Below are 14,117 nucleotides of genomic sequence, written 5' to 3' on the forward strand. Positions count from 1 at the left end.
AGCCCAGTCTCCTTTCCCCAGCAGCAGGACACTGTATTGGGAGCGGAGGCGGTCGGTCGCCCTCCCCAGCGGCTCGAAGTATGTATGGGAGAGGAGCTCGTTACCCCCTCTCCCCAGCGGCAGCTTAACGCACCAGGGGGAGACAGTAAGCCCCACAACAGTGCAGATGGGACCGTGGTCTCTGCACTTACAGCACAGGGGGTAGAGACAGTCGGTCTCCCCCTCCAACAACCAGGCTCCAACCAGGCTTCTTCCGTGGTAGCGCTGGCACCAGGGCAGAGTACCGCTGATCCCTGCCCACAAAGCAACCTCCACTCCAAACCAGGGAGCAACACAGAGACCGGGAGTACCAGCTTCCAACATCACCTTGGTGGACTTACTGGACAGAGACAGGCTACGAAATTCAGCAGGTCCAGTATTGGGTTGTGGGTGGGCTGCCAGACTAACTCAGGTACCGACCGGCGTGAGGTCAGGTATCTGGTTAGTCTTCCCTGGGGGGGGGAGATGTGTGGCGAAACCAACCTCGCCACTGGGTTTTGGAGAGGACTGTTTAAAAGCCTCTTGCCTCAGGATTATGGCCCATAGTAACTGTAAAGGAGAAGACAGACCGGCCGCACAGCTTAAATCTGTCTTTGGAATTGTGTTTTATGTTATTATGCGTTCGGTTAAATTGTATGTTATGTGAGGCACCCAGATAGCTAATATTATTGTATTTGTGTATTCTGAGTGCCATTCACCTAATGATATGCACTCAGACTTGAGCTATCTGGGGATATGTTAAATGTCTGTGTTTGCTGTAGGGGTGTGACATTGTGTGTTTGGGTGGTAATTCCTGTCCTGTTGTCTCCGCATGTGTATTGGTGATCTCCCCTTTGTCCTGAGAGATAATTGGATTGTGTTCGGTCGTCTCCAGGACAGAGGGGAGGAAACCATGATGCATTGTGGGGATATGTTGTATCTGTCCTGTATCTGCAACAAACTGTAATAAAAACCAGGCTGGGTGTGCCAACACTTCAGATCACTGCTTGACCCTCAACACGGAGCCTTGTCTCGTTATTGGGGGATTCCCTGTATGCTGTTGGAGACTGATTGCCAGGAGTGTAAGCTGACGGATACGCTTTTCCTGTTCGTCTGACTGACAGCTACTTGTGAGGTTCCAGTTTGGAGTGCTATTTTGTATCCAGTTCGGGAGGTTGGTGTTCTGCGGTAGCTGTGCCTGTCTCTCGGAAAGGGGCCTATCGCCTAAACGGATTTTAACCCCTTGTCCGCTGAAACGGTGCCGTTACATAGGCTTTAGCCAATAAACAACCACACCATTGAGGGTTAAATGCACTTGGTCGCAGCTTGTGCTGGCGCACCACAAGACACAAAATGGCCGCCGATCACCCCAGAAAAAAGTGACTGACAAACGGTCTGGGCAGCCTAAAAACAGTGAGCAATTGAATTTCAGCAGCTCAATGATGCACAGCTGCAGATCAATCGATTAATCAAGTCCTTTGGAGGAGTTAATCTGCCTAATCTCGCCCTACTGTCGCAGCCGCAACCTCTCCCTACGCTAATCAGAGCAGAGTGACGGGCGGCGCTATGTGACTCTTAAATAGAGTCTGGGTCACATGGTGCTCTGGCCAATCACAGCCATGCCAATAGTAGGCATGGCTGTGACGGCCTCTTGGGGCAAGTAGTATGACGCTTGTTGATTGGCTGCTTTTTCAGCCTTTCAAAAAGCGCCAAGAAAGCGTCACAAAAGCGCCAAGAAAGTGACGAACACCGAACCCGGACTTTTACGAAAATGTCCGGAATCGGGTCCGTGTCACAGATACCCCAAAATTCGGTACAAACCCGAACTATACAGTTCGAGTTCACTCATCCCTATTTGTAAGGAAAAAAAAAAAAATTTCCGCTAACTTGTGACAAAAAATAAAAAGTTCTATGAACTAACTATGCCCATCAGCAAATACCTTAGGGTGTCTACTTTCCAAAATGGGATAATTTGCGGGGGATTTCTACTGTCTGGGCATTGTAGAACCTCAGGAAACATGACAGGTGCTCAGAAATAGAGAGCTGCTTCAAAAAGCGGAAATTCACATTTTTGTACCATAGTTTGTAAACACTATAACTTATCCAAACCATTATTTTTTTTACCCAAACATTTTTTTTATCAAAGACATGTAAAATAATAAATGTAGGGAAAAATTTATATATAGATGTCATTTTTTATTTTATTTTTCAACTGAAAGTTAAAAATGACATTTTTTGGCAAAAATTTCATTAAATTTCGATTAATAACAAAAAAAGTTAAATGTCAGCAGCAATAAAATACCACCAAATGAAAGCTCTATTAGTGAGAAGAAAAGGAGGTAAAATTCATTTGGGTGGTAAGTTGTATGACCGAGCAATAAACTGTGAAAGTAGTGCAGTGCAGAAGTGTAAAAAGTGGCCTGGTCATTAAGGGTGTTTAAGCTAGGGGGGTTGAAGTGGTTAAAGAGATTTGCCATGTGGGGGATCAGCTCTGTCTTAAATGTCTTATAATATTTATAGGAGAAGCCGTCGGGGCCTGGGGACTTGTCCATTGGTAGTTGGTCAATGACCTCCTCTATCTCCTCCACAGTCACGTGTCTATTAAGGCCAGTAGTATCATCAGTTGAGACGGTAGGGAGGTTACATGAGACCACATATGACTGCAACAGGCACTCTCTGGTCCCTTCATATGTGGGGAGGTCATTAGGCAGATTGTAGAGAGAGGTATAGCAAGTCGCAAATCGCTCCGCAACTTCCCTAGGATCATATTGAACTGTCCCATTCGCCCCCTTAACTGCACAGGGGCCAGTTTGCTTGGGGCGATTCCTAAGTTGTCTGGCCAACAGCGTGTGGGGTTTATTCCACCATGCATAATACCATTGTCGGGTGTATAACATTAGTTTGTCAACCCTGCCCTGAGCTATCCTTTGTAGGTGGGCTCTAGTATCCACTATATGCTTTAGGGTACGGCGAGTAGGGTGGGTATACATTGTTTCCTCCAGGACACGCAGATGGGATTTCAGGGTCCGTAGTGTAGCTATCAAGTCCTTTTTTAGTCTGGTGCCCAAAGCGAAACTATGCCCTCTCATTATCGCCTTGTGAGCATCCCATAAGGAACTTACATGCCCCATTGACCCCTCATTAAGGTCGAATTAGGATTTTGGGTGACACAGTTTGTCTCTTAAAAGTGATCTCTTAAAGGATAACTGTCACATTTAGACCCTAATTTCAATTTTCATATATGTAGTTATTAATAACATGATATTCCAGAATCAGTTACTATTAGACTGACTTACCCCATATTTAATAAGATTCAGCCTTTAGCAACCAGTCTGCCTAAAACTGCAATCTCACTATTCAGTTAAGATGGCTGCCACTGCCCTCACCCTGATGCTAATCCTGCCTGCCCTCACTAGCCAGTAACAATAGCCCCCCCAAAGGTGTCAGTAACCAAAGCTCTCCCCCCTAAAGGGTTAATCTCCTGCAGCACAAAGGGGTCCTCTTACCACATGTTGATTTCATTTATACACTAAGCAGATGGCAGATCTCCCTTCCCTGGTCTGCGCTGCTCCAACTCTGCATTCTCCAGCTCAGCTGAGTGAGGGAACGTCTGCCAAGCGCAGGGACAGGGAGAAGTGCACACAGCCCCAGGCACTGTTATCAGCTGCTGGAGAGGACCTGGCTTTAATCATTTACTTACAGTCCCTGGCTGTCAGTAATGTGAGCCTGCACGCTGCGTGCTCCGTCTATCAACAGATAGACGGACCATGCCTAGCAACCCTATTTTAAGCACAGGCAAAAGTAGGCACTACAGGGAACAAAAATGTGGAATTAAGGGGTAATGGAATACACAGTGAAACGTTTAAATAGGGCCACCAATGTGATAATAATCACCACAATCCAATACTCCCCCCCAAAAAATAGGACAGTTATACTTTAAGGAGAGTGTCATTGAGGTGCCAATGACATTGGCGAGTGTGACTTGACCCGAGGTCTATTCCAACCATTACTGGAGCATTGTCGGACCGAATGATTTGACCCATATGAGCCCCCTTTAACACCCAAAGGGTGGAGATGGTTCCGAAAAAGAAATCCATTTGATTGCGTGTACCATGTGGGGCGGAATAAAAGTAGAAGGACCTAGTCATCAAAGGTCATATAGAGAAAATCTTTGGATTAATTTCCAAAAGTCCCTGGCTAATCACTGTTGTATTGAGTGTAAGGGTCTGCCCAGTAGAGCTAGTCTATCCATAGAGTCAGTGTTAAAGTCCCTACCCAATACGACCAATGAATCAGAAAATCAGAAAAACTTTGTGAAACACTCTGGTAAGAAAATTAATTTGGGATGTGTTCGGGACATACAAATTGCAAAGCGTGATTTACTGACCTGCGAGTTTACCTCCAAGAATGATATAGCGCCCCTGTGGGATCTAGTATTGAGGACTCAATCTGGATGGGACAATGGGTTGATATAAGAATGGCAACTCTCGCTTTGTAGCGAGAATGGGTCGCCGAGTTAAAATGTCAGGTTTCTGTGATGTAAAAAAATTAGACAAAGATAAATCATTTCAGAACTTTTTCCACCTTTAAAGAGAACCGTTCACTAGTTTAAAAATGAAAAACTAACTATATCAGTGGGCAGAGCGGTGCCCAGGGGTCCCCCTGCACTTACTAGTATGTCTGGGTGCTGCTCCGTTTGCCTGGTATAGGCTCCGTTGTACTGGGCAGAGTTTTTGTATTAGGGTTGTCCCTTGCTGCAGCGCTGGCCAATTGTAGTACACAGTTCATAGCCTGGGACTCCCAGGCTATGAGCTGTGTGCTACGATTGGCCAGCGCTGCAGCAAGGGACAACCCTAATTCAAAAACTCCGCCCAGTAGAACAGAGGGAGCTGGTGTATGCAGATGGATTTTTCACATTTTTTGCAGTCTGAGCATGCACATACCGCAATGCCGGATCTGTTTTTCCGGAACACTCAGGTCCGGATCCGGCATTAATGCATTTCAATAGGAAAAATGCCGGATTCGGCATTTCGGCAAGTGTTCCGGAATTTTGGACAAAGATAAAACTGCAGCATGCTGCGGTATTATCTCAGTCCTGAAAAGTCAAAAAAACTGAACTGAAGACATCCTGATGCATCCTGAACGGATTGCTCTCCATTCAGAATGCATTAGGATAAAACTAATCAGTTATTTTCCGGTATTGAGCCCCTAGGACGGAACTCTATGCCGGAAAAGAATAACGCTAGTGTGAAATTACCTAATGCTGAGGTCAGAGTCTGTAGGGGTTGTAGTCGAGAATTTTGAGGTAGCTAGAAAGGTATACATAAACAAGGTGGGGGGGGGAATCAGGGCAAGACAAAACAAAACTAGAAAAACGAAAAAGCAGCAAGAAAAATATAAAACTATAAGTCAACTGACCAAAGCTCCTTGTGGAGCAGATACTGACTAACAAGAACCTCTAAGGTGAACCAGTGCTCAGAAGGGGGCCAGCACCATAAAAGTAATAACTAAATAAACATTATATAAGTGACTGGCTAAATAGCAAGAAATTATGACAAGTAAGAGGAAAAGTGGATGGAAAGTCTGCAAAATTATGAAGCTACTGCTTGTGTGGGTAACTCCTGTATAAAATCAAGGTCGTCTCCCTCCACTTAAATTAAGGAGATCAATCTGGTGAGCAATGTCCTGGGGGTGAATCTGCATTCAAACTTGCTCTTTTCTTCCTTGTCATCTGAGTGGTGGAACAGGAGGTTCAATCTCCCAATCCATCTGTGTGGGTACAGGAAGTCCCAGTGTCTCGCAGAAAGGGTGTAGGTCTGGGAAGGAGCAAAGGGTTGCTGTTTTTCCCTGCTGATGTGCCGACAGAGCAAACGGAAATCCCCAGCGGTATGCTATTTTATGGTCTCGCAGCAATTTGAGGAGAGGCTGTAGGCGTCTCCTTTTTTGCAGTGTAATCCAGGAGAGGTCAGGAAACAGCTGCATGGGGGCCCCATCAAATTCAATATTTTGTAGAGTCCGGGCCTTTGCCATAATGGTCTCCTTGAGAGTGTAGTCATGGACACAGCAAATTATATACCTAGGGCGAGAGGAGGTACCCTTAGGTTTAAGTGCCCTATGGGCCTTGTCCAGTTTAATCTTGTGCGAGGGTTGTTCCCCTAGCATTATATTAAATATAGCCTTAAAAAGTGAAGAAAAGGTCCTCATCTCCAGTTGCCTCCAGGAGGCCTCGGACTCTAATATTATTCCTGCTGCCCCTATTGTCCAGATCCTCTAAGTGCCGACCCATTTCCATGAGAACTGCTGTTTGAGATTTTATAGACTCGTGACGAGCGGATATGTACTTTCTGGTGTCATAATCAGTGATGGCCAGTTCGCCGTGTTTGCCCCCGAACACATGCGGGCTGCCATCTTAACTCACAAGTTTGGCGATGCACAGGTAAGTCCTTATCTGTGCCGGGAGCCGATCTGAAACAAATGCGGTCACAGGGAGCAAGCAGTTCTGAGAACAGCCTGATAAAGGCCCGTGGCGGCGGTTCTCGGAACTGCCTGCTCCCATTGACCACATTTGTTTCAGACTGGCTCGCGCACAGGCACAGGTAAGGGCTTACCTGTGCATCGCCGGACTTGTGAGTTAAGATGGCAGCCTGCATGTGTTCGTGGGCGAACACGGCGAACTGGCTATCACTGGTCATCATGTGCACTTTCTAATGAGTCTACTCGGTCGACAATGTGCTTTATATTGGTGCGAACAGCAGCAATCTCCGCTCTGCAGACTCCTTTAACTTTAGATATAAGCATCCGAAAGTCCTTTTTTGTAAGGAATCGACTGAGGTAATTTGCCCAGGGTTGTGGGGGCTCAGGATCAGAAAGAGGAGACATAGCAGCCAGTGGTGGAGGGCTTGGTGAACTAGCCCAGGCATCTGTGGGGATGGGGAGCTGCGGTGTGTGTTAGCCAGGCCAGGTGGGGTGTCCCCTGGGTGGGCACACCATGGGTCCCTAGAAAAGGCCATGGGTGGTCTCTGTATGGAGGATGGATGAGCCGTGTTCTGCAGGGTAGGTAGGGGCACAGTACCTGTTTCCTCTGCTCCCTGCTTAGTGCCATCCTCTAGGGCCGCCATGTTGAGCCCTGCCCTCCTGGATGCGGCAGGTAAGAAATCCCACGCTGTAAGGGAAAGCTCCTACCCTGTCTTCAGTGGTGTTGATTCCCCAGAAGATGTAGCCGCCTCGGTGGTGGTGAGTGGCATGGCCCCTTGTTCTAGTGGATCTTCCTGCTCTCCCGCTCGAGTGATTTGTCTGGGTGGTGGGAGGGAGCAATGTAGGGAGGCTCCCTGCAGTGTGAGGCACCTCACAGGAAGCGCTGTCTGAGGAGCTTGTGTCCAGTACTCCTTGATTGTCCTGGGCGACGAGGGGGGATTGGGGAGGAGGAGAGGACCTTCGGGCACCATTTTTTTCCACATGACAGCAAAATTGGAGATGTTGCTGGTCCGAATGCGGTGGCGTAGGCTGGAGCTGAGCGCTCAAGCGGCCATCTTAGTTGGCGTCCGGACACGCCCCCATAGCAAACTTTGTAATCTGGTTTTACTTTAAATAGAAAAGTGACATTTAAAATTAAAAGTAACATCAGAAATTATTTTAAAATATGTTAAAAATAAAAAAAATAAACAGCAGGTGATTTTCTGGTGACACATTCCCTTCAACCCCTTCACGCAACATCACGTACATGTACGTGGGAGAATGTGGTGCCTCACCGCATCCCCACATGCATGTACGTGATCGTCTTTGTCAGCGCAGGGAGCGAAGTGCTGAAGGTTCAGTGAAGCCGGCGTGCTGGGGTTGCTAGGCAACCAGAGACGCCTGCGGGAACTGCATCGGAGCTCTGACCTGCCGCAATCTCTGTGATTTGGTCCCTCTGCAGTATTGGACCAATCGCAGTGCATCGGGGCAGATAAGGGGGGTGGGTTAGGGAGGGACTATGTGCTTCTCCTTCTCTGATCGTCCCAATTCCCATCAGGGAAGCAATCAGAGAAGGAGAGAGCGTGAAAAGCTGCTGTACATTAATACGTATCAGATCGAATTAACCCCTTTTGTGCCGAAAAGCTGCTTCTGTGCCCGTGTCAGTGACACAGATCAGTTCTGTGCCTCAGCCACAGCCTGTCGTCTGTCATCTGTAGTCAGTTCTGTGCCTCATCCCCTGCTTCGTACATAATTAACCCCTTCAGTACTGATTTGCCACTCTTCTGTGCCCGATTTGCCCCAGTCAGTGAGATTAGTCCTGTCCAGTCCTGTCATCATCACCTCATCCAGACACCTGTCACTACTGTTCGTCCGTTAAGACGACTGTCTGCCCGTCAAGACACCTGTCACTCCAGCCTGTCCGTCCATCAAGACACTTGTCATTTCAATTCATCTGTTCAATAAAGACACCTGTCACTCCAGCCTCTCCATACATCAAGACACCTGTCAGTCCAGCCTATTCGTCCATCAAGACACCTGTCACTCCAGCCTGTCCGTCCATCAAGAAACCTGTGACTCCAGTCTGTCCGTCAATCAAGACACCTGTGACTCCAGTCTGTCCGTTCAATAAAGATACCTGTCACTCCAGTCTGTCCGTCCATCAAGACACCTGTTGCTAAAGTTTGTCCGTCCATCAAGACACCTGTCAGTCCAATCTGTCCGTCCATCAAGACACCTGTCAGTCCAGTCTGTCCGTTCAATAAAGACACCTGTCACTCCAGCCTGTCCGTCCATCAAGACACCTGTCAGTCCAGTCTGTCCGTTCAATAAAGACACCTGTCACACTAGCCTGTCTGTCAAGTCACCTGTCACACACTCCCAAGTTACATATTTTTTTTTTTTAAATAACCGTCAATAGGTGTGCCATCCTCCTGTGTGTATATACTCGTGTCCTGTGCTTGAGTGGCCCCATTCTGTAAAATATAAGTCTCTTATGCCCCTTGTGCCACCTAATACTGTAAAACAATACATTAATTAACCCCTTTTCTGCCCCAGTAAGGATATTGGCACTACTATGTGCCCCATACTAGACCCCTGGCTCATCGCCAGCCATCTGTGCTACCTGTGACACCTGTCAATAATTTTCAAGTGACTCGGGGAGTTTTTATCCTATCCTAAAGCATATACAGTATTTTGGTCTGATGTTCTATTAAAAAAATAAAATTAAATAAAAAATTATATAAATATATATATATATATATATATATATATATATATATATTTGTGGTCCTGGCTACGGCGCGCAGCCTGGAGAGAGAGACTGAACCTGAACTAGCTACAGTGGCTGGTGGTGTGCCTGTTGCCACGTGATGAGGGTAGGCCAAATAAAGGGGGCATACCCTATGGGAGATGTAAAGAGAAGGGTCGGGAGGGAGGGGCGAGAGAGGACGTGCACCCGGACGGCTGGGCGGCTTGAGCTTAAGAAGCCCCCTACGCCCCTCCCACAAAAGCAGGCTGGATTCAGCCTGCTGCATTTGTGGTCCTGGCTACGGCGCGCAGCCTGGAGAGAGAGACTGAACCTGAACTAGCTACAGTGGCTGGTGGTGTGCCTGTTGCCACGTGATGAGGGTAGGCCAAATAAAGGGGGCAAAATACGAGTAGGAAGGTGTAGGGAGCGACTCTTTATTGTGAAGATGGTACTACAGAACTAAGTCAGAGAAAGCTGCGGCGATTTCGGCCTCCGGATGCGGGATGTATTGTGAGAAACAGGAGGACTTCCAGCGGCCCATTTTACGGATGATGTGGGCCGGGACCCCATGTTTGGAGGCAGCGGAGGCGGCTCCGATCCTGAATGAATGGCCCGTGATGGCCTGGGGGTTGAACCCTAACCCAGATGCGAGGCTGCGAATGTGTTTGACAAACTGTGAAGACGTGAGAGGTCGTGACGGGAAAGGAAGGAGAGGGCTGGCGGGAGCCCGATTACCCAGGGTGGCGAGTAACCTGTTGAGGACGGCCACGGGACACCAGGAGTTGGAAGTAGGGAAGTATTCTATGTGCACTGGGGGCCCGGTTTGTGAGGTTTTGGAGACTGGCAAGGTGAAAGTGAAATGCTCGTGACTACGGGTGAGTTGGTTTAGGGCAGGGCCCGAGTTGTGAGGAGAGGTGCCGGTGAATTCCCCGGGCCGGAGGAAGCCGTAAAAGCTTAGGTAGAGGGCGGCTTTGAGAATGCAGCTCCTGAAAGGGCCAAAAGGACTGCCGTCTAGGGAGGATGAGAGTTTCCTGAACAGGTCCCCTGAGACGGGTTGTCTGGAGGGTCCGGATTTGTGAGAGCTTTTTTGAATACCCCGCAGTGTGGCTTTGATGGCGTGGGAAGAAAAGATGGGGTTGCTGTCTGGCTGATGGATCATGAGGTGATGCTGGACTCCTGACAGATATGATCTGATGGTGCTGAAAGAGAGATGTAGGTCCTTGTGGCAGTATGCCAGGAAAGTCATGATGAAAGCAGTTTCGCTTACGTTGCCCCTGGGGTGAAGGCGACAAAATACCTCGAAGGCTTTCCAGCCGGACTGGTAGTTCCTTGTGGAGTTTTCGGACAGGGACTTGCGAATGAGGGTTTGAGCCATGACTAGGTGCCTGTCTAGTCCAGGATCAGAGAGCTGAAGTCCGGGGGTGGAATCCCAATTCTCTCGGCTTGTGGCATGACCTGGAAGAAGAGAGTTAGGTTTAGGCGAGACAAGGCGTCTGCTGCGACGTTCCTGACACCCTGGATGTGGGTGCAAGAAACATGGAAATTGTACTTGAGGGCAAGCCAGGTTAGCTTGCGTAGGAAGCGCATGACTTTGGGTGAGCTGGATCTGCCTTTGGAGATGATGTCGACGACCGTGTGGTTGTCGGTGATGAAGCGCACGGGCATGTTGCTCCATACTTCGCCCCAGACTTGTGCGGCTGCCACGATGGGGTACAATTCAAGTAGAGGAGAGGACTGGATGGCTTGAGGATCTGAGAGGATCTGGGAGGGCCAGGAATCAGCGAACCACTGGTGGCCGAATAAGGCGCCGAACCTGACGGATGCTGCCGCATCGGAGTACACGGTCGGGCAGGAGGGACTCCAGCGAGGGACGAACATGGAGATGCCATTCCATGCTGACAGAAAGACCCTCCACATGTCCAGGTCAGCCAGGGCTTCCCGGTCCAGTTGGATCAGCGAATCCTGGGTTGTGGCAGTGGGTAACAATTGGAGGAGTCTTGCTGTGAAGGATCGTCCCTGTGGCATGATGCGGGTCGCAAAGTTGAGAGAGCCCAAAAGTGACTGCAGGTCGCCCTTGGACATGGTTCGGGAACCGATGTGAGCAGAAATGGATGACTGGAGCCTGACTAGCTTGTCCTCTGGGAGTCTGGCTTCCATTCTGCAGGTATCAAGCGTGATACCCAAGAAGGTGAGGACCGTGTTAGGGCCATCAACCTTTGATGGCGCCACTGGGACCTGTAAGGCGGAAGAAATGCTGAGGAGGCTTTCCAATCTGTCGGGGACGTGGTTCGGGTTCTCGACCAGTAGGAAATAGTCCAGGTAGTGTATGACTCTGGGACAACAGCCGTGGTTTACCAGGATCCAATGGAGGGCCTGGGCGAACTGATCAAAGAGCCAGGGGCTGCTCTTTGACCCGAACGTGAGGCGGGTGGCAAAGTAGTACTGGTCCCTCCATTTGATCCCGTGAAACCTCCAGAGGTGGGGTTGGATTGGTAGAAGCTTGAAAGCGTCCGAAATGTCCGCTTTTGAGAGCCAAGCACCTGCCCCTACCTGTAGGATGAGTTGGATTGCTTCGTCCAGGGAAGAGTAGTGCATGGAGTATTCTTCTGACGGTATCAATGAATTGAGGCTCGGGGTGCTGGATGCATGAGGTGCAGACAAGTCATATATTAATCGTTTTTTATTGGTGTTTTTTTTGCAGACCAACCCGATGGGGCTCACTCTGTAGACCTGGAAGGGAGGGGTGGGAAAAGGCCCTATGATGAAACCCTTCTGCAGCTCGACCTGCAGAAGGGAATCCACCGAGGCCGGGTCCGTCATGGCTGACATGAGATTGGGGGTCTCCCAGGAATCTCGGGGCAGGGTGACCAGGCCGGTGTGGAAGCCTGTGGAAAAACCGGAATGCAGGAAATGGACGAAGGCGGGATCGTGGTGGGTATTGAGGAGGGAGATGAGAAGGGGGACATTAATGTCGGCCAGTCAGCTTTTGGCTGAGCGCTGGGAGCAGGAGGACTGGGGGTGGGCCCGGAAGCAGGTGGAACAAATGTGGAGCGCCTTGCATTTGCTATAATTGCAGAAGCTGGAGTTGAAGTTATTGCACAACTGGTTTTTTCCCAGGTACACGATGGGGCGACCTAATTTGTCCAGGAGCGGGCCTGGTTTCTGGGGGGCAGAAGTGCTGGGCTGTTGTTTGGGCAGGGGGGAGGCGTGGGAGTTTGGGCACCAATCGGAGGCATGCAGGACTGACTGGCAGTGGGAGCAAAAAGGAGACCTGAGACCTGCAAAGTGTCTGCAGAAAAGCTCCATGTCGAGGGAGGCCCAGTTGGTGATATGCTGGAACTGGGCGAGGGCTGCAGCTGCCTTCGCCGAAAATGACCGGTGGTAGTCGTAAAACGTGAATCCTCCGTATTTGTGCCCAAGCTCCGTGACCCTGTATAGGTATGCGTCCAACTCCTCTCTTCTGGCTGGGTGTGCTGCGCAGATGATGTCACGGTAGAGGCTGAACGCGAGCACGAACTCTGGGGTGGAAAGTTTTTTGTTCAACCTGGAGTCTTTGGCCTTCATGACTACGGACACGTCCCCGCAGGCGATGGTCCGGTTTTCCACCGTGTCGTGCGTGGAGATGAGGACCGCAGCCAGGTTCACGTCCTTGCCTGCGAGAATGTCCCTGCGCAGGTTTTCGGGGACGAAAAAGGAGGGTGCTATTTCGGGCGCCCCTGATAACCTACCTGGGGAAGACGGCTGGGAAGTGGAAGGACCAGGGGCGGGACTGGAGGATGCGGCAGGTGAAGCGTCCCTGCTTTCGACCGCCTGGAGCCTGGTGTTGATGTCACAGATGGAACTGGACAAATTATTGATGGTGGCGTGTAGTTGCGTCAGTGACAACTGTATGGTGGACATGGAGATCTGCTCCGTGGACCCTGTGGATGATTCGGGAAACAAAAGGCGGTATAATTCGGCCTTTCGGGCTGTGGCCGAATGGCGGATTCCTCGCTTGTTCAACTCGGCAATCATCTTGGGAATGGTCCATGTCCGGTAAGAAGAGCGACTTGCCCGTTCCGATACCGCGGACTCTACAGTCGATAGAGCGTCCTCGAGATCGGAAACGTGGGACATTATTGGAGCTGAAAAACGAAGAGGGAAAAGAAAAAGCTGGAGGGGGGGGGGGCGGGGTGGGTGCGGGTGGTATGACGGAGAGAGGCGCGTAGCGGGACTGTGGAGCCATGCGTCAGGGCGAGGCAGGAGGACGCGAGGTCCCCTTGCTGGGCGTGGATTACCAACTTACCTTGAGATACTGGAGCCGTTAATGTCGTGACTGGAGGGGATGGAAAAAGACCTGGCGAAGCCGAGATTATCCCTAGTTCACCTGAAAAGAACAGTCAATGATGCCACGATTGGCTATGCCGGGCGACCAGAATAGCGAATCGTGGCCGCTACTTACCTGGAGGACAAAAATGGGATCAAGGGAGTCTAAGGGAGCACTCACGGAGTAGCTTAATCACCTGAAAGGACAAGACCGAACGTATTGATTTGGGAAAAAACGCGACTAGTGCGTGACCAGAGGTTTCCTGGGATATGACCGGGCCGGTGCCGGGAATGACGCGTGACTGCTGCGGCGGCAGCCCAAGGAGTGGGGAAACACGTACCATGGGTGGGGTTGCGTCCCGGCAGAACTGATGGAGTTGTGCGAGGGATGGCTGACTGAAATGTGAGCCAGGGCGATCCTGGGTGGACGGGTTTGAGGGGCGGTTCAGGGCGTACCTGTGGAGATGTCTGCTGGGACAAGGTGGGGCCTGGGCGTACCAGGGCCGGAGTAGGGGTGAAAACACATGGGTTGCGTGACCCGAAGAGAGAGACGGACACAGACAGGTGGAGTGGGAAGGACGGAGGGAAACAA

General features: G+C 50.1%; 1 protein-coding gene across 1 annotated transcript in view; it reads right to left on the reverse strand.

Moving 5' to 3' along the window:
* The window catches only part of PTH2R (parathyroid hormone 2 receptor), a 1,033,981-nt gene that overhangs the window by 909,196 nt on the left and 110,668 nt on the right, over positions 1 to 14,117 (reverse strand). The window lies entirely within an intron of this gene.

This window comes from Bufo gargarizans, chromosome 8 (genome assembly GCF_014858855.1).
Source record: "Bufo gargarizans isolate SCDJY-AF-19 chromosome 8, ASM1485885v1, whole genome shotgun sequence".
NCBI classification, from domain to species: domain Eukaryota; kingdom Metazoa; phylum Chordata; class Amphibia; order Anura; family Bufonidae; genus Bufo; species Bufo gargarizans.